The following is a 26,793-nucleotide window of genomic DNA, read 5'->3' as shown; positions in this document are numbered from 1 at the left end:
ACATTGCTGAGGGCCAAACTGTTGCCACTTGGCACAGCCCAAAAGACTATAAATGCTTCCAGGTACTCCTCTTCATATGAAATCCTAGAGCAGGGGTCGGCAACCTTTCAGAAGTGGTGTGCCGAGGCTTCATTTATTCACTCTAATTTAAGGTTTCGTGTGCCAGTCATACATGTTAACGTTTTTAGAAGGTCTCTTTCTATAACTCTACACTATATAACTGAACTATTGTTGTATGTAAAATAAATAAGGTTTTTAAAATGTTTAAGAAGCTTCATTTAAAATTAAATTAAAATGCAGAGCCCCCCCGGACCGGTGGCCAGGACCCAGACAGTGTGAGTGCCACTGAAAATCAGCTCGCATGTCGCCTTTGGCACATGTGCCATAGGTTGCCTACCCCTGTCCTAGAGTCATTCCAGTAAGCAAAGATTAAACCAGTTTACCAAAGAACTGCATTATTTATCCTTAGGTTTGGGAGAATTTGATTTTTAACAATAATTGTGATGGAAAATACTGATGTTTATTTTAAGCATTTTTTATTTTTATCTATTTCAATTTTAAAGTTGTGCAAAATTATGGGTTTTAAGCATTTTTTCAAATTTATTGATTTTAAATTTTCACAATTGTGGAAAATTATAGAGAGTGTCACAATAATGATTTAATGACAGTAGATGTTGATATTCAAAAAGTTAAAGAGCTTTATAAATGTTAAAACACAAATTGTCTACATCATATGTCAAAATATACACAGTAAATATCCCTAAATTAAACTCAAATAAGTTCTAAATTAGCATTTTTCTTATTTTGACTATCTGTAAATTTTGATTATCTATGGATTTTTTCATTAGTTTGTGTGAAAATTGATATTTATTGACATCTACCTCTAAAAATCTAATCCTTCCATGCCTACTAATCATTACTATAACTCTCCATTTTTGAGGCCTATAAATAGTGCAGGCAATTTTATCTTGGTATTTTTCAAGCATATGTTTTTGTATGCACAATAACTTCAATGTGTACACAAACCCCAATTACTAATTATCTTGTAACTTGTATAGCACACTCCGCAGAATAGGCCATTAACAGACAACTGTGAAAAAAGATGCACTCATTTGTGCATACAAATGTATACCTACAAGTGCAGTTTGCATACACACATCCAATGTGCAAAAACAGAGCACAATTTTAGACACTGCTTTTGAAAATCTGGTCCTTGTTGCAGATTTGGCAGAGTAGGCATTTCATGCTGTTTTGAGACAGATAAAGAATTATTTTACCAGTTTCTGTACACTGACTCTGAGCAGACCATTATGTGAGTTTTAACTTTGCAGTTTCAGATATCATTGGCTACCACTGCCTTAATATCCACAACAGTGCCGATGTGTGAAACTTGATACTTAGTGAGAGATATTTCCGGTAACATGAATTAACAAACCACTTTTAAAATGTAGCTAAAGAGCCTTGCCCTGATACCAAGGAAGAGTCAGCATGAGTGTGTACATGTTACAAAAGCCCAGATCTTGGGATAAGAGTGATAAAATATGGTGTAAAGTACTATATTCCAACATGCATAAATTATTAAATTAATTCAGAATACACTAGCATCAATTTGAAAGAGTCAAACCTTGATTGCCTTATTGAATGGTCCCATTGACTTCAATGAATTTATTCTAGATTTACAGTGTGAGAACAGAATCTGGCTTAGGGGTGGAGGGAGGGAATAGAAACATATTCTCTCAAATATTGTAGACAGATTTTTATACAAGATTGCTTGCTGTTTTTACCTTTGAAAATACAGTAGCACCAGATGGTAAAGGTTCTCTTTAAAGCAGCCTATGGGGGAAAAAAAATAAATATTGACAGGCCCCTGGCTCCACCCTGAAGTCCTTCCAGCCTGCTCCCATTCCCAGAATAGCATCACTTGTGCTATGCAGCATCAGTTCAGCCAATTAATACAAACTCTACATGATTATTTTAAAATGAATTGCACTTTTAGGTGCAGGAAGCAGGATATTATCAATTAAATATGTGAAAAGAAAAGGTATTTTTGTATTTGCAATATGACAAATAATCAGGCACATTTACCTAATATTTGTTTAACAAGAGGTTTTCCTTTTACTGTTTATCCCACCAACACATCAAATTCCTTCATATTCTAAGGAATTGTGTCTATTATTATCATTAATAAATCATAGTTCTTGTTTATTTCTTGAATGAGGACATGGAAGGGCTCCTTTAGTGGGCTGTGCATAAGCACAGGGGCCTATGAGCATAGATCTAGTTGCAGGAACACGTCTTAGAGAGTGCACCCTCCAGCGGGGTATGGTAGTGAGCCCTGAATTAGCAGATCCTTTTTTCTCTGTCCACTCACCCTAAAGCATTCCCTTCTTGATTGACAGGTTTCCTCCATCACATTCCTAGCAAAGTAAAAAAGGGAGTGAATTAAGTAAAGACTGTATTTCATTTTCCTTTATCCCTTGCTGTTTTTAAAGAATATATAGCTGAGTACATGTTCAATAGGAGCCCATACCATTTTTCTTATAAGCAATTAAATCACCAAATTTAACAGCCTGCTAATGTATCATAACACAGCAAAATAAAATATATATTTTAGCTTTGTCCATGCAAACTTTGTTAGCCTGCAGTAATTTCCTTTATTATCTTCACTTACTTATCAATCTAAGGCATAATTATTTTAACAATATTGTGAATAAATGATGTAATTTTAGAATATTATCTGGCTTTTGTTTTAATGCTAATTTCTTTCAGATCTTATTTCACAAAATTGGTTAAACTAAATATTCTACACATAAAATATACTCAGCCAATGTAAAACACCTTGCATTTATATAGTACCTTAATATAAAGATCTCAAAGTGCTTTTAAAAGTTTTAAAATGGAAAAAACTCTATCAGATAGGTATATATTATTGTCCTTATTTCACAACAAGGTATATATTGAGGCTCAGAGAGGGTAAGTGATAGTGGCAGAACCAGGAATTGAACCCAGTCACCCTTTCTAACCAGTACACCACATTGTCTTTCCAAAAGGCATCTTCAAGAGTCATTTGAATGCTCCAAAAATGACAGTATTTTTGATTGCGGCAGACACAACATTCACAGAGGGTGTTATTATTTTAATGTGCACCCCTTGTTCCATTTTTTATTTGCCTAGTAAAACCTTCAGATTTATGGCACACAATAATGTAAAATGACTGCACTAATCACTTTAAATCTGCACTGGGACATACAAACAATCTAACTTAGCCTGCAAGTAATTTGTAGCACATACATTATAGCTCCCTTTGGCCTTTCTCCTAAAGAGTCCCACACTAGCTCATAAACAAGCAGTCAATTTATAGTGAAAGTGGATGCAACTTTATTGGATCATAGACATTTTGAGACCTGTTTAATTAATAGTTGAATTCCTCTGACCATGGTGCTTTACAGACCAATATACACTGGGAAGGCAAAATGTCCTATGGATCCCATAATCAGGCATTTACCCTGGTAATGATTGGAAAATTAATGTTTTCATTGTTCCACTGAGCAGGTACAAAGGAAGAAAAACATCATAACCCTAGCTATCAGTCATTATATATTGACTGACATATGCAGTCCTCAACTGGCTTAGAATTGGTATTCATGTAAGCAAATGTACTGTAGGTAGGAGAGTAAACAATATACCGAAGATGTGAACAATATTAATTTTAAACAAATCTGTAATGACTTCTTACTTTTGGAATCTGCCTTAAACCTCCTCTGTAGCAAATTACAAAGCAGCATGTAGAAATTTGATGAAAATAATAGGGAACTGGTGGCCCATATTATTAGATAGACAGTAGCGGTGGTGGATGGATGTGAGGGGTTTACTTTTATTGTATAAAGAGGATAAATAAGAATATGGAGTTAAGGCTGATGTTGAAAACTTAATTGCAAGGTTTTAAGTATTTTCTCTTTTTACTGTAATATTCTGTTGACATTGTTATTTTAAGGAATTTATAATCTCAGCCTTATCTCTGCCTTTATAAATGTTTCTCATCTGAAAGGTTGATAGATAAATTAGATGGATAGATAGCTCTATGAAACAATTCAACAGCAATTTAAATGCAGTCCACAGTGCATAACTATGCAACACCTTAGAGCAGAAATTACCCCCACCGCTATCGGTAGAAACTGCAGGGGAAGAAGATAAGCCTACTCGGTTGTTTGAAAATATCTCTCAAAAAAGATGAGCCTTACATCATTCTAGGAAGGTGCTAAGACTTGGCGTCAGCTTGATCTTCAGCAGAAGTTAGTTCTATAGCTATGGGACCTTCACTGAGAAAAACATGTCCCTGGCTTCCACCAGGTGAAAATGATGCAGAACCTCTGACACAAAGGTGTCAAACATCTAGCCCACTAGATATATTTTTGTATCCCGCATTGCACGTTCAGATGCCACAGGATCTAAACTTTCATTTAAAGTAAACGTATGTTTCAGTCCCTGCTGTCTGGGAAGACAACCGTGAAGACAAAAAACAATTATAATTGATGCAGTACTGTCTTTGAGTTTGCAGACCCCCTGAAACAATACTCAGTGATGTCAACTCTCTTTGTCTTCATTGATTTTGCTGGAGTGTTATCGCTAAAGCACAACAATGATAGTTAACATTGATATTTGAAGTACTTCATTGCAGATTATTTTTAGCAGATTGACTAGGGAAAAGGTGAGAGGGAAGCCCATGTGGAGTTGAGAACTGGGAACTGATGCAGAGAAAGAAATGAAGAGTAAAGATAGGAGGAAAAACACAGAAAGTGAGAAGAAGGAAAGAAAAAGAGAAAGGAAGATGGGGAAGAAGAGAAATAAAGGAGAGAAATAGTGATGGTGAGAATATTTTCTCATTGAATGATGATGAATATTACTTCAAAACGCTGGATATTATCAACTGATAAAGTGCTAAATCCATAGATTGAGATACACATAATCTAAATATTTATAGTTACACATGACATTTCTTTATTGTCCTGTAATATTTGTTCTCTAGCAAAAGTTGTCTTCCAGATAGGCTAATTCATCCTAGGAATGGCTATTTCAGAATGGCTATATGATATTTTATGATGCTTGATTAAAAATATGGAAGACCAAATTCTACTGTTTTATCAAAACAGGAGTAATCCAATTGACTTCAGATCTCATTTGTAAATGGTAAACTTCAGATGAGTTACTCTTCATTTACACTAGTGCAACTGTCAAGAGGATCTGGCCCTATAACTTTATGGATGGCAGAGGTGACAGATCAAGGCTGGCTAGAACAGCTACAGAATAAGCAAGTGATGTACAAAGTTCCCTGAAAATACCAATGTCTCTTATTCTTGGCTATAACATTCTTGCAATTCCAATCCTGCCTAGAAAGGTTGTTCTTTCCAATAGGTGCATGGTTTTTCTCAGTGTATACCAAAATAATCAGGAGTCATAAATCTTTTTGCTTTCACTCCTTCCTCATTCTCCCTTCACTTCTGGAACACAGCTTTTCGGTGTTCCAAATATTTTAAATTCAAACTTTTGCATATATCAACAACACCTTTAATGTTAAATATAATTAGCAAGGTAATTTTGACATAAGGATCAGGAGTGACCTGTTTGTTTTGAAACTGGGTGCTGTGTTTAACTGTTTATTTCTGCACTAGGTTTGGGCACTCAGTGAGTTTGTCATAATGACTCAGAACAAAGCTGCAAAGTCTCACTTCTACAATGAGATTAGTCACTTTGTTTTTCTACATTGAGTGGCTCTGACTCAGCTCCAAGTCATTAGACACAGAGTACCTGTGTACAGCTCTAAGTGGCACAGACAACTTTAGTGCAAATTTCTGAAGGGAGAGTCTCAGGATGAAATTCAAATGATAAGGCTACAGAGTGATGACCAAGAGGGTTCTACCCTTCTCTAAAAACCCAAAGTAAGCTCTGCAATTTAGAATGACAGGAAATTATGACACTGTGAATATTAATTAACATCTCTGTGCTCTAGCCTGGCTATCTTTGTGATAGACAGCATGTATTAGACAATTGTAAATCTGTACTCTATTATCCAGCATGGTTCAACTGCATTTTGGCAGAAAGACATATTTGCAAAGGATGTAGGACATCAATCACTTTAGAACTCATTGGTGGATTCTGGAGATTTGGACATAGAGGACCTTATTTTCATTTTCACTATTTACACCCACTTTAAGGCACCTCTGTGCTGCCTCTATCTCCACACTGTGGTGTAAAGGGGCCTTAGGATAACTGAGAATCAAACCCTGAAGTCAGATAGGTTAACTATATTGCCAAATTTTACATATTCTTTATCTAGATTTCAAGTAAATCTCTTTTTGTATCTATTTTTCATTGAACACTTCTGCTGGATTTTCTCCCTAATTGGACAGAACATGCATTCTTTATGAAAATATCAAGATAGAGTTATGTTTATTTCTATTTATACTATTTTTTTATAAAACGGATGCACGTATATTTGAGATCTATATTATTGTTGACTTGATGACAACTACAGTTGATCCTGTAGTATAATATTATTTGGTCTGCATAGTATATACTGCTTAAAACAAACCTTGCACCACTTATACCAAATGTGAAAGATCAGTAAGTATATTAGCAGGTCAAGGTGTGGAAGTGAACTGAGAGATATTATTGTGTGGATATACCGACAAAACAACTCTATAAACTGTAAAAGGGGTGCAGAAAAAACAAACCCAAAAGTGTTTATCCAAAGCAACAAATACAATCCTGAATGGATTTGGAAAAATGTAATGGACCTCTCATAGGAGACTGTCATATCCTCTCAGAATACTACATCTATGTGAATATCTTTCTGGGAAAATATCTGCAGAGTCCTATCAAAATAACCTAAAGGTTATAACTGGGGGATTCCAGGGAGACAGGGACAGGGGAAGATGACACAATCCACTTGATACTAGTGAGGAATTACACCTATCAGGCAATCAGAGGTTGTGTCTCAGAAACATTGCTGGGCAAAGGGACAGTATGAAAGAAACAAGCTGAAAAGAAAGTATGTGTTCTCTCGAAATGTAAGAATGTGCTGTTGCACTATAATTAATGCAATGATCTAGTAAGCATCTATAACTATTTTGTAGAGTTTAAGACTAGATATGTTATTAATACTATATTGGGGAGGGGAAAGGGTTAAATCTGAAGTTCTCTATCAGTTCTTAATAAAGCTTATTGTACTACAACCCGTGTTGTTTGGGAATTTCTTAAAGACTGTCTTAAAGAGGTAAAAAAACCTTTGAGCTCTATAAGGAGGAAGTGAGGGAAGGTTGTTTAGAACATACTGTACTTATGACTCTGATTCAAAAGCGCAGTGACAGGTCCTCTCCCATAACGTACATTATGGTCAGGGATAAAGGCCTCTGGGTGCATGGGAAACACTTAATGACCATGGACAAGAACTGAATAAGGGGTTATAAGATGACAACAAATTCCACTAACATCCCACTGAGGTGCTCCCACTTACACCAGGACTGATTTTGGTCCTCCCTTACTACAACATGCAAGTTATCTTTTCATACCGACCTTCCCTTCTTTTCCTTGAAGACATCTTCCTTTGGCATCTTCTGCTGTTTTACTGTGCTATAGCGATATGGGCTTTAGCATGATTACTATTCCTAGCATATAAAAGAACAAACAAACAGTTAAATATAGTAAAATACGAACATTGGGTTAATCTGCTTTCCAGAGAAATATGACAAACTATAACCATAACAAACATCTTAAGTGCTTGCTCGTGTATAAAGAACCCACATCAAGTCCTGGTTCTCCTGTATATCTACCACTTGTTTACACACTGATTTATTGCAACAAATACCGGCTTAACTACCTACTACCAATGTAACAATGGAAGCTTAATATCCCTGTTTTGTTTCCTGTATACATCATTTGTCTGTAGAATTTCAAGCACATTCTGTGTACCTGTTTATAGCATTAACTTGGATATTCTCCATGTCTTCCTGTAACTATCCCTTTTAATCACAAATAAATGAATGTACAATAAGTAAATAATCAAACACAAAATAAGAGTGGTTCAAGAACAGACTCTATCAGTTTTACATTATTTTATGTACCATCTGCTTTCCTAAACCATTTAACTCTGTAAAACTATTTGGGACACAGCTTGTATGTAAGACACTACACAAAATAAAGTCACATCACATTCTACAATGCTCTAGGATTGAGGGGATTAGCATTCAGTGACAGGTTCACTTTGCAAGATTCAATAGAGGCTGAAAATTGGAACATGAGTAATATTTTAAAACCTGACTTTGGAATGGTAGATAGGATTTTAAAATCTTGTACAGTGTTCCCTTTTTAAACAACCTGGAGATGGGGTATATATCATGTGATAGAGATGACAATACACATGTAGGTTCCATTGCCTCTTTAACAAGGTCTTCAGGAGTTTCTCGGTGGGGTCTTTGGGGTCAATACCTTTGGAGGAAGTCTGACAGGAGCTACTGTCTTCCCAAACCCAATAATGGTCTTTGTGGGGAAAAAGAAACAGCCTATGTCTACACTATGCAGCTTTTAGCGATACGGCTGTGCCACTACAGCTGTGCCGCTAAAAGGCGTGCAGTGTAGCCACTGTTTGTCAGAAGGAGAGAGTGCTCCTGCTGACAAAGCACTATTCACACCAGTGCTTGTCGTCGACAAAACTTTTGTCTTTCAGGGAAATGTTTTTTTAACATGCCTGAATGACAAAAGTGGGACCAGGGAGAGACTCTGACTCTCTGTGCCACCTGTTTATTATTAGCTATTCTTTGTATTGTGTTAGTATATAGGAGTCCTACTCATAGATCAGGATCCTATTATGCTACATGCTGTACAAAGATAACAAAAGACAAATCCTGCCCTGAAGAATTTGCAGTCTTAGAATTGCTACTAAACAGATTGCAGAGATACCCCATAATCCTTTGCAGAGTAGCAAGAAAACCCCTGTTGAATCATGGAAGTGGTTGATTTTGCACTGATATAATTTACTGCATACACATTTTCTTTCTTGCTTGCTTTCTTTCTTTCTTAAAAGAAGAGGTCAGAATGTTGGAATAAAGTAAAAATCACTCTTGCCCCCAGAACCTTATCCTGAAGCACAGCACCATTTCCATAAAGCTTTGAATCAGTCTCTGCTGAATATTAAAGGGATGAAGTATAAAATAAATCATAATAATACCATCACTAGCTGGCATTTACTGCATATATTACCTTTTCCCCAAGATTTCAAAGTGTTTTACAAATGTGGATAAGAACTGGAGAAAATTAGGCAGAAAGAGACTTGCCCAAGGTCACAACAGTTTGTCAGTGACAGAGGCAGAACAAAACTAACGTTTCCCTGTTCTAATTACTAGATCATGATAAGGGAACACCATCTTGAATGATTGTCAGAATAGTAATATATATATATATTTGATTGCTTTGATCATTATGATTATGATCCATTATTACTCATTCTGCTCTTCATTGTTCATAAAGCTGGTGGAAAGTAAAGCTTGACAAGGATAAATGATTAACAAGAATAAACAAATGTTGTCCCTGACAACAGAATTTCAAGCTACAGTTGCAGTAAATATTGAATGATGCACAATCCCCTGTTGTTTCAACTCATTATAACATATTTGTTTCTTGCCTCTTTACCATCTAGCTTGTTTTGTAACAGTCTATATTTTTGGGGAAAACAATGTGTGAAGCTGCAAAAACTCTTTCTGAAAAATGTAAGGGTAAGGAGCAAGAGATCATTTATCATTCTGTTTCAAACTGCATAGTTAGAACTACAAAGTGCAAAGTACAAAGCTGGTGAGCAACTACTTATACAAGAAATCCCACAATTTAGCCTCAGAGTAGTGGCTGCAAAATCTATCCCTTAAATTATAACTATGCATACTATAAATTTTTGGTAAACATATCACTAAAAATCAAATTACCCAAAAGATTAAAACATGGAAGGGTGACTTTACTAATACATTGTGCAATCCATTTTAGATTTTCCCTCATTGTAAATACAGGAGAAGACAACATAACACTTATAATTGCTGTTGCTCTCAAATTAGGAATTCTAAATGCTTGACTCTGACTAGGCTACCTGAATCATTAACCTCTCTTGACCATTAAGAACAATGGACCTTTGCAATGTTAGCAGATCTAATGCTAACAAATTAATGCTTTAAACTTAATTATTTACAGATAATCGGTGTTCATCTGTAAAATCTACTGAGTAAACCTGTTAGAACCCATTGTGGGGTTTAATTAACTGATCAGATTTTTTGTTGTTCTATAACGACATTATTAGATTCACACTACACAGGAAATTCTCAGAAGACTCATTTTTGTAAATGAATATAACCTGTTTGGGGAAAAAAGAACATGAACTCAGCCCTATTTAATCAGATTTTAATTCAGGTACTGTAGTTCTCAGATTACATAATATACAATTGATTATTAAGGACTCGATGGTGACACGGTCTCAGGCTGACGGTTTAAGGGCTTCCCTCACTCCCCCATGTAGTGACACAAGGTTTGACCAGACTAAAAGCATGGTCACGGGGCTAAAAAGCAGGCTTCACTGGGCCATTACTTTTCTCCACAAGCAAGTGGGAAAGGTGGGGGCAGAGAGGGGTGGACAGTAAGCAGAGACATAGAATCACAGAATATCAGGGTTGGAAGGGACCTCAGGAGGTCATCTAATCCAACCCCCTGCTCAAAGCGGGACCAATTCCCAACTAAATCATCCCAGCCAGGGCTTTGTCAAGCTGGGCCTTAAAAACCTCCAAGGAAGGAGATTCCACCACCTCCCTAGGTAACGCATTCCAGTGCTTCATCACCCTTCTAGTGAAATAGTGTTTCCTAATATCCAACCTAGACCTCCCCCACTGCAACTTGAGACCATTGCTCCTTGTTCTGTCATCTGCCACCACTAAGAACAGCCGAGCTCCATCCTCTTTGGAACCCCCCTTCAGGTAGTTGAAAGCAGCTATCAAATCCCCCCTCATTCTTCTCTTCTGGAGATTAAACAATCCCAGTTCCCTCATAAGTCATGTGCTCCAGACCCCTAATCATTTTTGTTGCCCTCCGCTGGACTCTTTCCAATTTTTCCACATCCTTTTTGTAGTGTGGGGCCCAAAACTGGGCACAGTACTCCAGATGAGGCCTCACCAATGTCGAATAAAGGGGAACGATCACGTTCCTTGATCTGCTGGCAATGCCCCTACTTATACAAAATGCCGTTAGCCTTCTCGGCAACCAGAGCACACTGTTGACTCATATCCAGCTTCTTGTCCACTGTGACCCCTAGGTCCTTTTCTGCAGAACTGCTACCTAGCCATTCAGTCCCTAGTCTGTAGCAGTGCATAGGATTCTTCTGTCCTAAGTGCAGGACTCTGCACTTGTCCTTGTTGAACCTCATCAGGTTTTTTTTGGCCCAATCCTCTAAATTGTCTAGGTCCCTCTGTATCCGATCCCTACTCTCCAGTGTATCTACCACTCCTCCCAGTTTAGTGTCATCTGCAAACTTGCTGAGAGCGGAGTCCATACCATCCTCCAGATCATTAATAAAAATATTAAACAAAACCGGCCCCAGGACCGACCCTTGGGGCACTCCGCTTGAAACCGGCTGCCAACTAGACATGGAGCCATTGATCGCTACCTGTTGAGTTGACGATCTAGCCAACTTTCTATCCACCTTACAATCCATTCATCCAGCCCATACTTCTTTAACTTGGCAGCAAGAATACTGTGGGAGACCGTATCAAAAGCTTTGCTAAAGTCAAGGAATAACTCATCCACTGCTTTCCCCTCATCCACAGAGCCAGTTATCTCATCATAGAAGGGAATTAGGTTAGTCAGGCACATAGCTCTGCTCCCATATGCACCAGCCATTAGAGCTGACTGGACTTAAGGGAGGGAGTATGCTGTGTCTGGCAATGGACTGACACACTATATTCCCCACTTACACAACACAGGACCTAAGGGAATTGTGACTCAAAGAACTGCTTCTGAGTCATAATTTCTTTTTTAGCTCCTCCTGGAGTGGCACAGCTAATTCCTACCACATATTCCAGACTATGAGCAATGCCTTCATCTAGTCCTGATTTCTCAAACTTGCAAATGAGACCAAAACATTTGATGGATTTGCTGTTATGAATTAAACCTGGCCTGTGCACCAATTGGATGATACAGCCAAAACTCTAAAATGACAAATTCCAGTGGTTTTCAGAAGTGGAAGTGACAATAAGGGGAACTGTTAATATCAACAATTATTTCATATTAAATATTGTTTCTCCAAGTTAGTTCATATTTAACACAACAAGCGGTTTTAACATTTACATCAGGTAAGAGCACACCTCCTTTTTAGTTATCTCCATCAACATTAATTGTACAAGACTAATAGATATTTATGTCAGAGAAGTAACCATCCATTCTACATGACTTTTAACAGCTAAAACACAATAGTCATGTATTTAAAAAATATCTACGTTATTGACCTAGTATAAGGCTTAGAATCATATATACATGAAAAACATATCACTTAATCATCAATCAAATAACAGAAAAGTTCCTTAATATTCAACCTGACAATGTATGTTAATTTTAGCTACTTTGGGTCATTATGTTTTTAAACAATTAAAGATATTGGAGGGAAGTGGGGGGAATAACATGCTAACAATGAGCAAACACACTTTAATTCAAAATGAAATAAAAAACTAACAATAATTTATGATATCGTCAATAAATTAAAATCCCATGTTGGAGGAAGTTAATTACTGGAACAATTTATTTTAAAAGTTTATTCTTGTAAACATGTTTATGGCAAATGAAGAGATTCAAAACATCCTTTTTTTCACTGCACCACAATGTTTCTTTGTTCCACTGTTCCAGATTCCCCTAAACAGTGAAAACATTGCTAAGCTTTATAAATCATTCATGCTAAGCATAATAAATAATTGTCTTTGTAATCAAGGACTATAAATAAATCTCAGCTATTATTCAGTGGCAAGCCAGGATAGATAAACAGTTCAATTCTTACGTGATAAAGCAACATCTCAGAACTATTTAAAACAAAATGGACAGTGCCATGGGCACAACACAAGTTAAAAATCTAGCAAATAGTGTCAACATTTTAAGAAGCTTAGTATACTCCGATAGGGGGTGATGCTGAGTGACCTCAAATGCTACTGAAATCAGTGGGACTTGGAAGGCCTCAGCACCTTGTAGGATGGAGTCTTAGGGTATGTATACACGGCAATTAGACACCCTTGGCTGGCCCGTGCCACCTGACTCAGACTCGCAGGGCTCAGGTTAAGGGCTGTTTAATTGTGGTGTATACGTGACCATCTCACCTCACAGGGTCTTAGAGTCCAGGTCCCAGCCCAAGCATCTACATTGCAATTAAACAGCCCATTAGCCTGAGCCCCACGAGCCCAAGTCAGCTGGTATGGGCCAGCCCTGGGTTTTTAATTGCAGTGTAGATATAGCCTCACAGTCCTGCTCCCTGTGAAGACCATGTTGTAATTGACTCAAATGGGAAAAAGCTTCGGCCCTGGTTGAATAGATTTAATTCTTGTCTGCATTGAGGATTTTTGCACCAGTGTAGTTATGTTGGTGTAAACACTCAGTACAGATGTGCTGCACTGGCATGAAGCTGAATTTGTATCAACTTATCCTGGTTTGAAACCCTAGAACCAGCTGTAATTTCTGAGGCATCTCCAGTCAAAACACACAAACAGTATCTTTTCCAAGCAGTATTAAAATCAAAGCTGACTTATCAGAGATTCAGTTTTCAATTGTCTTGATTTATATTTCTCAAATAATTTTTTTTATAATCCTTGCAAATCTAGTAGGATGCTGAAAATCTAACCCCCCCCCCCATAGAAATATACACTAAATCTAGACATATTTTAGGTGTTTCCAGCAAAAATGATCATGACTATTGTTTCTGTTAGGCCCCCTTCCTGTGGGACAGTTTCTCACATGCTTATTGTCACTAAAAGCCTGACTTCCACAGACATATTCAAGGAATGCAAGTTTATATTAGACTGGCACCCACAAGTGCCTTGTGTTGTAGTATTTTCATAATAAACTTTATTTATTTATTTATTTATTTAAGGGAGTTATAAAGCAGCTAGAAAAATTTGCTTTGAACTAAAACCTGGCATACTAAGCTAAAATACTCCAGGATTAATTGCCTCTTGTCTATAGCAAAAATTCACTTTGCTGAATTGTGTCTGTAAGCCCCAGTGGGAACTCCTGCAGGAGTTATGCCTCAGTCATGTACAGTTCCTTTGATAATGTAAAAAAAAATCACACTTACTGCAACATCCTTTGAAGGGTGCAGCATGCACTGCCATATATGTGGAGTCAGGTCTGTTGGCCAGTAAGGCCTGACCTATTTCCCCTTGAGGAGGCTATCACTGCTGTAGCTGTTAGCCTGGAGGACTCTGTGATCCATGAGTACAAAAATTGTGGCTGTTCCTTGTGCCTCCTCTGCTTCCCCTTGGCATCCTTGCAGAGTAGAGTACAATTTAGCCAGCATTTTGTCCATAGTGCACACCAGTGCTTTAAAAAGTAGATATGCTATTAAGCAAGGGGATAATTTATTAAAGCACAAATCAAGATCTGTGTACCTGCATAGGGGAATAAGAGATAAGACACCCCTTTACTCTCGTCCATGGGCAACTCACATTGTGGGTACAGCATGGGGGAAGAGAGATGCCACCACACTGTCACTGCATGGAAATGTGGGCAAGGAGTGGTTGGGGTGAGGTGGGGAGGGAATGGAGCTTTGACTCTGCATTCCCAAAGCCCCAGCTAGCACAGCTGGTGCAAATTACTTACTACCTGGAGGAAGGTGGAAACTTTACTCAGGATCAGTGGTGACGCTAGGATCTTTGTTCTGTTTGTTTAATAATAATACCCAAATTAAAACATTTTCTCTTTCTGATGGAATGTCCAACATCCTTACAAGTAGGTCTGCATGACAGCTGGAGGCAGTTCTGAGCTGTCAATCAGAGGTCCCCTGCAGCAGAAAGACCAGATCATCAACTTTTCCAATAAAATGCTCAGAATGCTCTGCCTCGGCTGCAAGGCAGCATAGCAGGTGGTAGAACCAGCTCCTTTCCTGAGGAGAATTTTCCCTAACAGGAGTTTTTTTTCTCAAAAGTGTTTTTTTCTGAGTCAGTCTCTCTTCTTCTGTGGTAACGGCTACTCTCAAGCTCAACTGACCATATCTTACTCCATCTTGGTCCTTTATGAGAAACACAAGTCTAAAAAAAAGTAAGATTCTAGTCCATGCTCTTAATAAGGACAAGAAAAGTTAAAATTAAGTCAAAAATTTTAAAAAAATCAGATAATTAAAAAATGCCAGTACCACCCATCTTGCTCTTATAGTTGTTCATAATCCATTAACAAGATTCATAGATTCATAGATTCTAGGACTGGAAGGGACCTCAAGAGGTCATCGAGTCCAGTCCCCTGCCCGCATGGCAGGACCAAATACTGTCTAGACCATCCCTGATAGACATTTATCTAACCTACTCTTAAATATCTCCAGAGATGGAGATTCCACAACCTCCCTAGGCAATTTATTCCAGTGTTTAACCACCCTGACAGTTAGGAACTTTTTCCTAATGTCCAACCTAGACCTCCCTTGCTGCAGTTTAAACCCATTGCTTCTTGTTCTATCCTGAGAGGCTAAGGTGAACAAGTTTTCTCCCTCCTCCTTATGACACCCTTTTAAATACCTGAAAACTGCTATCATGTCCCCTCTCAGTCTTCTCTTTTCCAAACTAAACAAACACAGTTCTTTCAGCCTTCCTTCATAGGTCATGATATTCACTTGTTTGTGGAGAATGAGTCATGAGACAGAGAGAGAGGCTGTTTCCATTGAAAATGTTTTGAGAAAATGATTTTGAGGCCATCTCTATACTCAAAACTCAAGATAATTCTTCTGTATGAAATAGGTATAGTTCTTTCCCCTCCAGTATCAGGAAGGAAGTTGTAATTCCTGTCAATAAGATAATGAAGGAGGTTATAGAGACTAAATGAGAGCAGCACAACAAGAACTGCACATTGAAGTCAGATTCATAGATTCCAAGGCCAGAAAGGACCATTGTAATCATCTAGTCTGACCTCCTCTGTAACACCGGCCACAGAACTTCCCCAAAATAATTCCTAGAGCAGATCTTTTAGAAAAAACATCCAATCTTGGTTTAAAAATTGTCAGTGAGAGAATCCACCATGACCTTTGGTAAATTGTTGCAAAGGTTATTACTCTCACCATTAAAAACGTATGCCCTATTTCCAGTCTGAATTTGTCTAGCTTCAACTTCCAGCCATTGGATCATGTTAGATATTGACCCACTGCTAGACCAAAGAGCCCATTATTAGATATTTGTACCCCATGTCAATACTCATAGACTGTAATTAAGACATCCCTTCACCTTCTCTTTGTTAAGCTAGACAGATTGAGCTCCTTGAGTCTATCACTATAATGAATGTTTTTCTAATCCTTTAATCGTTCTTGTGGCTCTTCTCTAAACCTCTCCAGTTTATCAACATCCTTCTTGAATTGTGGGCACCAGAACTGGATACAATATTCCAGCAGTGGTCACACCAGTGCCAAATACAGAGGTAAAATAACCTCTCTACTCCTACTTGAGGCTCCCCCTATTAAAGCACCATGTACACCTCTACCCCAATATAATACGACCCGATATAACATGAATTCGGATATAACGCGGTAAAGCAGCGCTCCGGCGGGGTGGGGCTGTGCACTCCGGCGGATCAAAGCAAGTTCAATATAACACAGTTTCACCTATAACGCAGTAAGATTTTTTGGCTCCCAAGGACAGCGTTATATCGGGGTAGAGGTGTATATATATTACCGGACTGGACTTTATTCTGCTTGCACATTATAAATGTGATCAAATCATGATCACTTGTGCCTAAAGTACCATTAATTTACCATTCATTTTGAGTTCTGTGATTCCTCTCTACCTGCTAGGATACCATCTAATAAAGAATTCCCCTGTGTAGGCTGCAACATTTTTTGAGTTAGGAAATTGTCATCTATAATGTTTAGAAATTCCTATAATGTTTTAGTACTGGCAGCATGTTACTCAAATTGAAGTTGGCCATGATCATACAACTTTCCCCCCTCCATATTCTAGATAGGTACATAACAATGCAGTCATCCTGTTCCTAGTGTGATTTGGTGGTCCAGAGCAGGCCACAATTAGTACCCTATCTCATATTAAAAACATTCTGATCCCCAGGGAACGGAACATTTTTCCTTCAAGGAGAAGTTAGACTCTTAAACTGAAGCTGCCCTCTGAAGAAACCATAAGAAGTTAGACATACTTTGCAAACGTCTGTCTTTCTATCTGCTCCGCCAAGGATATCATATCCTGGCATGAACCTCCCACTATCAGGCAGGGAGGACATGACTTACTTGTCCATGACTGATGGATCTTCCCCACAGAAGTGAAACTGACAGGTAAAGCACTTTTTTTTTAAATTTAGAAAATTTATCAGGATAAATCTAATGAGCTGAAATAACAACTGGAATGGCCAAACCACCTGGCAAAATACAAAATGGGCTGAACTGTAGTCTTTAGATAGTTTACATTCACACATCCAAGAGGTATTTTGCTAATTATACACTTAGGATTTAGCCCCATGATAGATAACAACATCTGTTCAGAAGAGCCCCAGTATCAGAAAGGAAATCAACAGGAAGGTGCATTTATTAACCTGTGTGGAGAAGCCCATACTATGCCTGTATCAAGCCAGTCCTGTTAGTTTTTTCTGTTCATGAACACTAGAATTTGCCAAATTGACCCCAAATTAGGAATGTACTGTGCACCATTTTTAGTTCACATTTATTTATAAAACTGTTCCTCCTCTTCCACCCTGCTTTTTCTTCAGAGATAATATTAAATTTTAAAATAAAAGTTTGCTTGTTTAAATCCTGCCTAGTATACCATGCTGGCTTTAAGATCCAGCAAAAATCTATACTTGACACAGATTAAACAAAAATAAACCTTTATGTTTTTCACAATAAAACTTCGCACAAGGCTTCCAAATAATTTCAGGATCACCATCACTAACAACCCAAAATCTAATAGCAAATGTCCACAAATAAGAAACCAAATACACAGAATAATCTTAGTATTCATTCCTTATCCAGTGTGAAAATGTTTTGTAAATCTGACCATATGCCTTTGAAAAACAACACACTGTTTGTGGTTCTTTACACCGCATGGTGGCACTAACCCCAGTTATACAAACAGTACAAAAATAAGCATTTGAGTATTTTCAGTAGACAATTCAGTAGACGTAATTGTCTATTGAAAATACTCAAATGCTTATTTTTGATAGTTTGTATAACTGGGGTTACATAGATAGGATTACATAGATGGTAAAGGGTGTATGATAGGATTACATAGGGTGCTGAGCACCCAGAGCTCCCTCTGAGTTGAATTTGGCAATTCTAAAGCTCAGACCTTTAATCTCTTTGTTTCATACAATCTGAAATTCAAACCCCTATATTTTCAAATGGTGTGAAAGTGAAGGTTTCTATTAGTTCAATACTCACAAATAAAAATAAATGAAATAGTTGAATGAAAAGAGTATTTTAGTTTTTAACTCATAACAAGAAAAGTACATATTCAAAGGACTTTGATAGATGGCAAGTCCTGCTAATTTACTACAAGGAAGTCCTCAGATAGCTTTGTCACAATAGTACTTTTAGCCTCTCAGAGGCATTAATAGATTTCACTTCACAATCATTTTTCTGAGATAGTGAAGTATTATTATTTCCATGTTACGGTTGGTGAACTGAGGCACAGGGTAGATTAGGTAATTTGCCCAAGGATGCACAGCAAGGCTATGATGAACGAGGGACTAAACCACAATCTCCTGAATTTCAGTCCAGTGCCTTAACCACAAGGCCATCCTTCCTCCCTACTTCAGTCTTCCAACTTTTTTTTAAATATTGCCACAATTTCCCCATTTTCTGACTTCATTAGGACATAGTTCTCTCTATAAGTAGAATATCCTGTTTGTGATATGTTTATACATGGTCTTGATTTCCTTTTGGTTCCTTGTGCTGATTCAGTTTCCTGTAGGATTCTCATTAAACCCATATTGAGAATAGAACTGTACAGATGTTATCTAGTCCAGGCTACTTTGGAGCTGCAATGAGAGAATGGGACAGAGGGGTGAAGAGTTCTGGACATGACTAAATCCTTGTATGAATGGTTACATTGTTTTTTGTGTTGTTTATTAAAATGTTTAATAAAATATTAGAAATTTATCAAAAATAGCTATAAAATATAATTTTCATGAAACAAAATTAACTACTTGCACCTGTAGTATTGTCCATCCAAGTTCTTGTGTGTGCAAAGTCTCAGATATGCATATATTGTGACAGACTGATAATATCCTGAACAAACTGGATGGAACTTTACTGAATTAAATTAAACTGTATCAAATTAGGATTAATACTTTTGGGACATGTATTAAAAATGAAATTGTCTCTGTGTTTTTGTGGCATTGTATGTACTTTCTCTAGCAGGGAGGGGAGATGTTAATATACTTCCTCCATTATCAACACTTTGAAGCCACTCACCTGATGGCCACATACACCTCCTCCCCTCCACATCCCAAGACCTCAGTTCTAGACCTGTATGTTCTGACATCTTTATTGAGAAATGAACAGTAGAGGCAGGGAACTTTGCAGCCTGGAAATATTCCAGTCGAAGCAAGAAGGATACATGTCTCTACTCAAGAGAGGAAACAGATGGGGAGCTTGAAGCCTAAAAGTGGGTGCCCTTGCTGGACAACTGAGGGGATGTACAGGTGCAGTTGTCCTCAACTGTGACACATGTAAACTGCATTTGCCTGTTTAAGCTGAGTAATTTCCACATGCATAGCCAAAGTTTCCCATGTAAAAACCTGCCCATAAGGAAAATGAAAAACTTGAACTGCAGGTGGAATTTAAAGGCCAGATAATATAGTACCTCAGCAATATTCTTACCCAAGTTCAGACAGCTGGGTTATTTGGAATGCATTTGTTTTTTTGTATGAACATTTCATGAGACTTGATTTGGACCACAGAGTGGTAGCACTTAAACAGACTTGCTTCTTTTTTTGCCTTTCAGTAGTTCTCACTCCCAGCCATACACCTGAGCATAGGGAGGATAAGTGTTGGAGATGGCAAAGAAGGAAACTCAACACCAACTCTCATAGTTTTGCATACCATTGCATTTACTCTGTTACTCATTACTAGCTTTAACAACATCTTAGCTTCTCAGATTCTTTGTTTTCAGGTCATGTCTTAATAGAGCTGATATTACTGCTCTATGTGGAATTTCACCATCGACATCCTCAGGACCCCTTTATTTGCTTCTCGCTGGTTCTGCAGCAGATGATGTACATGGCTCTGCATTTTGGATCAATGTGAAATTTCTGCCAACCAGTGATTTCTTAATTACACTATTTTGTAGAAGTGATGACCAGCTATGGAAAATGACACTAAAAATCATGGTTCCAAATTTCTGGACATTTTATAATAAGCATTTATGCGGGTGCATAATGGGGTGTGAAAAGAGTGCAAAAAACTGTCATTACTGCAACACAAAGGTAACCATAACTGCAGCACCTGCGCTCAAGGGACTGCAGAAACTGCTCCCATCATGCACTGCAAAGAGGATAAGAAGGGGACCCTAACTTCCCTTTGCACTAACTGGAGAACAGCCTGGCTGCACTGCATGAAACAAAGTTGCACCATTGTTTTAGGATACTACAGCCTCAGCCCTCCCACTGCACACCAGGCATAATTCTTCCCTGAGCTCTTCGTGGGATAGTGTAGCTTTTCACCATCTCCAACTTAGGTCAGTTTGGTCTTACAGAAATAAAAATTAAGAGTTGGAGAGTGAGTCCTGTCTAGTACACCTTTATGGTTGAAGAAGGACGAAGCTGCATTCCAGACTAATAGCCAGTGGAAACAGGATGGACAAATTTATAAAAAACATTGACATATAAACCATACAATAATTTGTGAACATTCCCATAGTAATATTACATTGGTAGCTTGCAATGTACTGAAATTAAATCGCATCCCAGTATGTCTAGAAATCAGGGCTTAAATTCAACCAGAGCTGTCCAGAGTGGAGCTCCAGTAATTATTTTCAAACCTTGACTCCAGCCTGATGCTGTTGGTTCTCAATCAGGGGTCCATGGCCCTCTGGGGGGGCTATGAGCTGGTTTCAGGGGATTGATGGGGCCCCGTGGATGAAGCCTGGAGCCCTGAGCTCTGGCATGCCCCGCAGTGAAGAAGCCCTGAGCCCTGGTGTGCCCTGCAAGGCTGAAGCCACGAGACCTGGCATACTCTCACCACACAAACTTTATAGCTTTATGTACCCAAGGCCCCAAACAATATCTATCTGAAGACAAACAAAACAAAATTTGTTGTTCTTTCTGCTAATATGAGTGAGGGTACGTGAATGTAACTTAGTTATCAAACTAACTTCAATGTTCCCCAATATCCATAGATAAATAAGGAGGACCTAGGGTCTAGGGAGGGCCAAGTACCCTTGCTGAGTTACAGAAACATTGTCAGAAAAGCCCGTTTCTATTACATCCACTGTGTGTGCAGCCAATTGCTCCCCTGAGCATACTTGGCTTAAAGAAAGATTTAGAATGATTGAATTATGCATAGATTATGGATACGTGATTTTTCTGAACCCATACTAGAAATTATGAATGATATAGGGTAGTACTAAGGAATTATAATGAGAAGAAAAAATAAGTAGAAAACACTGATGATGCTCTTTGCTACGCACTGATACAGCTTAGTCATAGTTGCTATCAAACAAGCCCAGAGGTCTATGACCAAAGAAAATATAAAAAAACATAAATCCTTTATTTTAAAGTGTTTCCTTACTTTCTCCCACATATATCTTTCAGCAACCAGCTACGAGGAGCCTGCAAAAAGAGAGAGCTTCTTATTCCACAGCTTCAAACTCTTTAATATATATTATTTAAAATAATTGTAAAATATTCTTTCATATTCAAACAGCATTTACAGAGTGTCAAAAGAAATCCAAAGATGTTAAGATTTAGAACTGCACAATTCAGACCTCCAAACAACCTTAACTCCATCCTATAATGACACCAGGAGAAAAAAAATGAAAACATTGAATGAGTCTTTACAAATCAGTTTAAATGTAATCTGAGATTACAAATATGATTATGCACTAATCATAATTGTATGGTTAATGCATGACATCACTACAGGGCAGAGTTAAAGTTGTTTGTGTGTTTTAGATGTTAATTTCCATATCTGATCATGTTTGAATATTTTAAGATTAGCATAAAAACATAAGAATGGCCATATTGGATCAGACCAATGGTTCATCTAGCCCAGTACCTGTCTTTCAGCAGTGGCTGATACCAGATGCTTAAGAGGGAATGAACAGAACTGGACAATTATTAAGTGAGCCATCCCCTGTCATCCAGTTCCAGCTTCTGGCAGTCAGAGATTTAGGGACACTCAAAGCATGGGGTTGCATCCCTGATCATCTTGCTTAATAGCCAATAGTCTAATAACCCTAGTCATGAACCAGGACCCAACTGTGTTTGGCACTGTAGATAGAACAAAAAGATTGTGTCTGCCCCAGAGGGCTTACAATCTAAGTGTGAGACAAGAGACAACAGATGGATATGAACAGATACATGGAAGAGTACAAAGAAACAATGAGAGAATATTGGTCAGCAATTGGTCTCAGCACACCAGCAGCCTAACCACTGTCAAGTTTTTTATAGGTATCACGGAAAAGAAAAGATTTAGGAGGATTTTTAAGGAGGATAATGAGGTAGCTGTGCGGATGTTTACGGGGAGCTCCTCCCAAGCATGAGAAAAAGCATGAAGGTGCTTGTTTGAAAATTTAACAAGTGGGTGATAGAGGCTGGCATCATGGGCCAATCACAGGCAGGAGTTGACATCTTGATAATGAATGAGAGATGATTGGTAGGGTGGGGATAGGCAATGAAGGGCCTTGAAACAGGAGACAGGTAGCTTATATTTGATGTAATAGAGAAGTGGGAGACAGTGGAAAGATGCAAACGAGGAGTGACATGGTCAAAGTGGTAGGTTAGGAAAATAATCTTTGCAGCAAATCATAAACAGATATAAACAAGCAGATATAAGCAGATATTCTGAAGGAATGTTTTTACCCTTATATCACTGATATGTACTCAACCTTAACTCTAAATATACTTTAACATAGTCTCTTTCTGGGAATTAATATTAAAGATGAGAATGACAACTGTCTGTACTTCAGAACTCTATGGAATGCTTGAAACTAGCAGGAAACCTAGTTGCCTCTGCTCCACTGTTAGGCAAATACCACATTACTGAATCACAATAGTAAGGAGGAATTGAAATTGTCTCTGTTCTTGGCTGTTACACTTTATGGGCATGATTGTGCAACTCTTGGATGGTGTAAAGCTGGCTCATCCAGCTCCTACACTGACTGACTGCCCCCTCCGCCCTGGAAAGGGATGTATTGAAAGAGTAAGGGGACATGATGTAGGCAGGTAAGGGGCAGGAAAAAGATCCACTGTTCTCAGCTAGTGTAGGGTGAAGCTTTTGAATCAGGAAGCTGTAACCAGCTCTCTGACAATCTCTGGTCCTCTATTTAAACTCAGAGAGACATATTATCTAGCCATGAGGGAAGAAGAGGGAATTGAAATTTATGTGACACAAATGTCAATTCATGACTTGATTGTAAAATAAATGACAAGATAAGGGACCCCAATGCTGCCTTTCAGAACTTGTCTTCTTGCATTTGCTCAGTGCTTGCTTCTCACTTATTCTGTCATGTTTTGTCAGTACTTTGTGGAGCTGAATCAAAGCTTCATTAGGTTATGTTATTGACATGCCATGTCATATAGCTTCAAGACATTGCATCAAAATATCATAATATATGCAATAAATAGGGTCAAAATGTCATTGTGCCATGGCAGTGGCGCTCAACCTTATTACACAGGGGGGCCACATAAACCTGAGCACAACCTTGTGAGGGCCAAACAGATTCTCGTATGTACAGTAATTCATATGTATGTACAGGATTGTCTATTTAAAAATAAAGAAAAATCAGTGCATAAAAAGTGTATCAGAATGATAGAAAACAGGAAAAAAACAGTAAAGAACACATAATTAAACTCAAATGATATGACAAAAAAACGCTAATGAGTTGTCCGTTAGCATATTGTGTTGAAGCAGGCCATGGGCCTTATGAAATACTTTGGTGGGCCATGTACGGCCTGCAGGCCATAGGATGGATACCTGTGTGCTATGGCAAACTGGTACTGTGTTGCCTCAAAATAGTGACAACTGCATCAAAATAATAGGGGGTACTGTATCAAAATGGAGATGCTGTGTATCACAAGGGTGTTGCACTGTAATGAAATGGCATTGTGTCATGTTAGAACACAATACATCTGTACACTTCAGCACAGCATCCAAAGTGCCACATTGTGTCAAAACAGTGACAAGTGCCTAAAAATGACTGCATTTGATTAATGCAGTGCTATACAGTGCAAAATTGTGGCACACTATCAAAAGTGTATCAGACTATGTAAATACAATGATACACTACATCAAAACAGGTGACCCATATCAATATCTCTTAGCACAGCATCAATAGACAGCTACATCGTGTTAAAACAGGACTGCCCAGTATCACAGCACTTCACCATGCTAATGTGCCCTTGAAACTCCCTTACCAGAGGTGTGATGATGTCATTTTTAAGGACAGCAAGTTCCTGAGCTGAGGAAAGATTTTGCGGAGATTCATTGTAGCACTTCTACCCTTGGCTTAAGCTCTGGCCTACTTCGAAGTACTGGTGGCCTCCCAGTAGTACAGTATACATTTGGTGTCGTGGGGACCCATCTCACCTTGCATTTGAAAAAGCTGGCTCAGTTTTCTGTAGGTGGGGTGTATTGGGTGTATATGGGGGTGGTCAGGCTAGTTGGTATAGAAATTCCTGAGGACTGAATTTGTTGTGTAATATATGGGGTATGCCTGTGGCAATGGTCACTGTTTATATGGACAGTGTTCCTGTGGGGTTGGGTAAACTGTGTGTGTATGAAGGTGGATCTGAAGGAATAGTCAGTGTGTGTATGTGGACTATGTGCCTGGGGGATAGTGTGCATTGTGTGTAGAGGAGATGGATCTCGGAGAATGCTCATTGTACATGGGGGGCGGGGGTAGTGTCTAGGGGATTATGTGCATTGTGCATATATGGGTGGTGGTGTCTATAAAGCAGGTGGGCCTGTAGGGGTGTGTGTGTAAGGGGGTGGTTGGGCCTATGGAATGGTGTGCACTACGTATGTGTATATGTGTGGGAGGGAATCTGTGGGATGTGCTGTGTGCGTGGGGGGCAAATCTGTGGGTGGGGTGTGCTGTGTGTTTGGGGAGTCTGAGTGGGGGGTGAGGTATGCATGGAAGGTGGGGGCTGAGCCTGTTGGTGAGATGCACCGTGTGCATGGGAGGCCAAACTTGTGGATGGGGTGCGCTGTGTGCATGGGGGGTGTGCCATGTATGTGGGAGGCTGAGACTGTGGATAGGGTGCACTGTGTCTATGGGGGTGTGCTGTGTGCATGGGGGTGTGCTGGGGGTGTGGGAGGCTGAGCCTGTGGATAGGGGGCACTGTGTGCTGTGTGGGGTGAGCCATGTGTGTGGGAGGCTGAGCCTGTAGATAAGGTGCGCTGTGCGTATGGGCGGTGAGCCTGTGGATGGGATGCTTTGTGCCTATGGGGGTACGCGTTGTGCCTGTGGGTAGGTGTGCACTGTGTGTGGGAGGTGAGCCTGTGGGGGGTGAACTCCGTGTATGTCTGGTATGAATATACTATGTAAGTCGGGATGTGGGGGTGGGCACTGCGGGTGCGGGAGAAGAAGGGCCCTCCTTAGTCTTCCCTTCTCTGACACGCTCTCCGTCCCTTGACGCTACGGCTGTGTGCTCTTGAGCCCGTGTGTAAGGGGCTTCCTTCCAGCCCCCTCCCCTGTCTGAAGCAGCAGGGACGGTTGCCTTTGCACTCGGCCCCAACGGTCGCTCGCGCGCTGACGGGTTGTTTACTTCCTCGGCAGCGTCAGCAACCCCAACCCCCCCGCCGCCACCGCCTCCCTCCCCACTTTCTGTGGTTGGCTCCCCCAGCAGCCAATCACTGCTGCTTCCAAACTATAAACCTAGCGGAGGGGGAGGAAAATTCTCCTTTCAAAAAAAATAGTTGGAATACGCTACATTAGTCGGAGGTGCTGATTGGACGGGGCAGTAGGCGGTTCAAGCGCTGACTGGCATATCCGGCTGCTAATTACGCTAAATCCTCACCTCTCGTTGTACTCACTCTTCCACATACACGCCAAATCCCGCCTCCGTCTCCCGTATCTCTGTGTGTGAAGCGCTGATTGGACAATACACAAGTTGTCCATCCATCTGCCAGTCACCTTAAGCTCCGCCTAACTTTTCACCCTCTCTTCTCGCTTACATCGCCGACAGACAGAAGCTGTTGCCGACTTTCATTGGTCCAAAGCGCTGCCGATCCATCAGAACCTCTCCTCTTTCGGATTGCGCACAGACCCTCCACCTTTCCCGATTCCTGATTGGGCCACCTAGGAGCTGTCTACGTCTCTTATTGGTCTATTCCTCTGTCACTCCACGGAGAGGCCGTTCGGCTCCCCATTC

At 39.3% G+C, this 26,793-nt stretch overlaps 1 long non-coding RNA gene across 1 annotated transcript; it reads right to left on the bottom strand.

The window, feature by feature from the left end:
• Positions 1 to 2,387: 2,387 nt before the first annotated feature.
• On the bottom strand, positions 2,388 to 26,675 carry LOC128842739 (uncharacterized). The gene is made up of 4 exons (XR_008446104.1): positions 26,440 to 26,675; positions 21,989 to 22,029; positions 7,573 to 7,664; positions 2,388 to 2,417 (listed from the first exon to the last, which is right to left on the bottom strand). It is a non-coding gene; the product is annotated as an uncharacterized LOC128842739 (long non-coding RNA).
• Between the last annotated feature and the right edge of the window lie 118 nt (positions 26,676 to 26,793).

This window comes from Malaclemys terrapin, chromosome 9 (assembly GCF_027887155.1).
Source record: "Malaclemys terrapin pileata isolate rMalTer1 chromosome 9, rMalTer1.hap1, whole genome shotgun sequence".
NCBI classification, from domain to species: Eukaryota; Metazoa; Chordata; order Testudines; family Emydidae; genus Malaclemys; species Malaclemys terrapin.
Note: the sequence above shows the minus strand (reverse complement) of the source record. Positions and strands in the feature narration are given on the sequence as shown.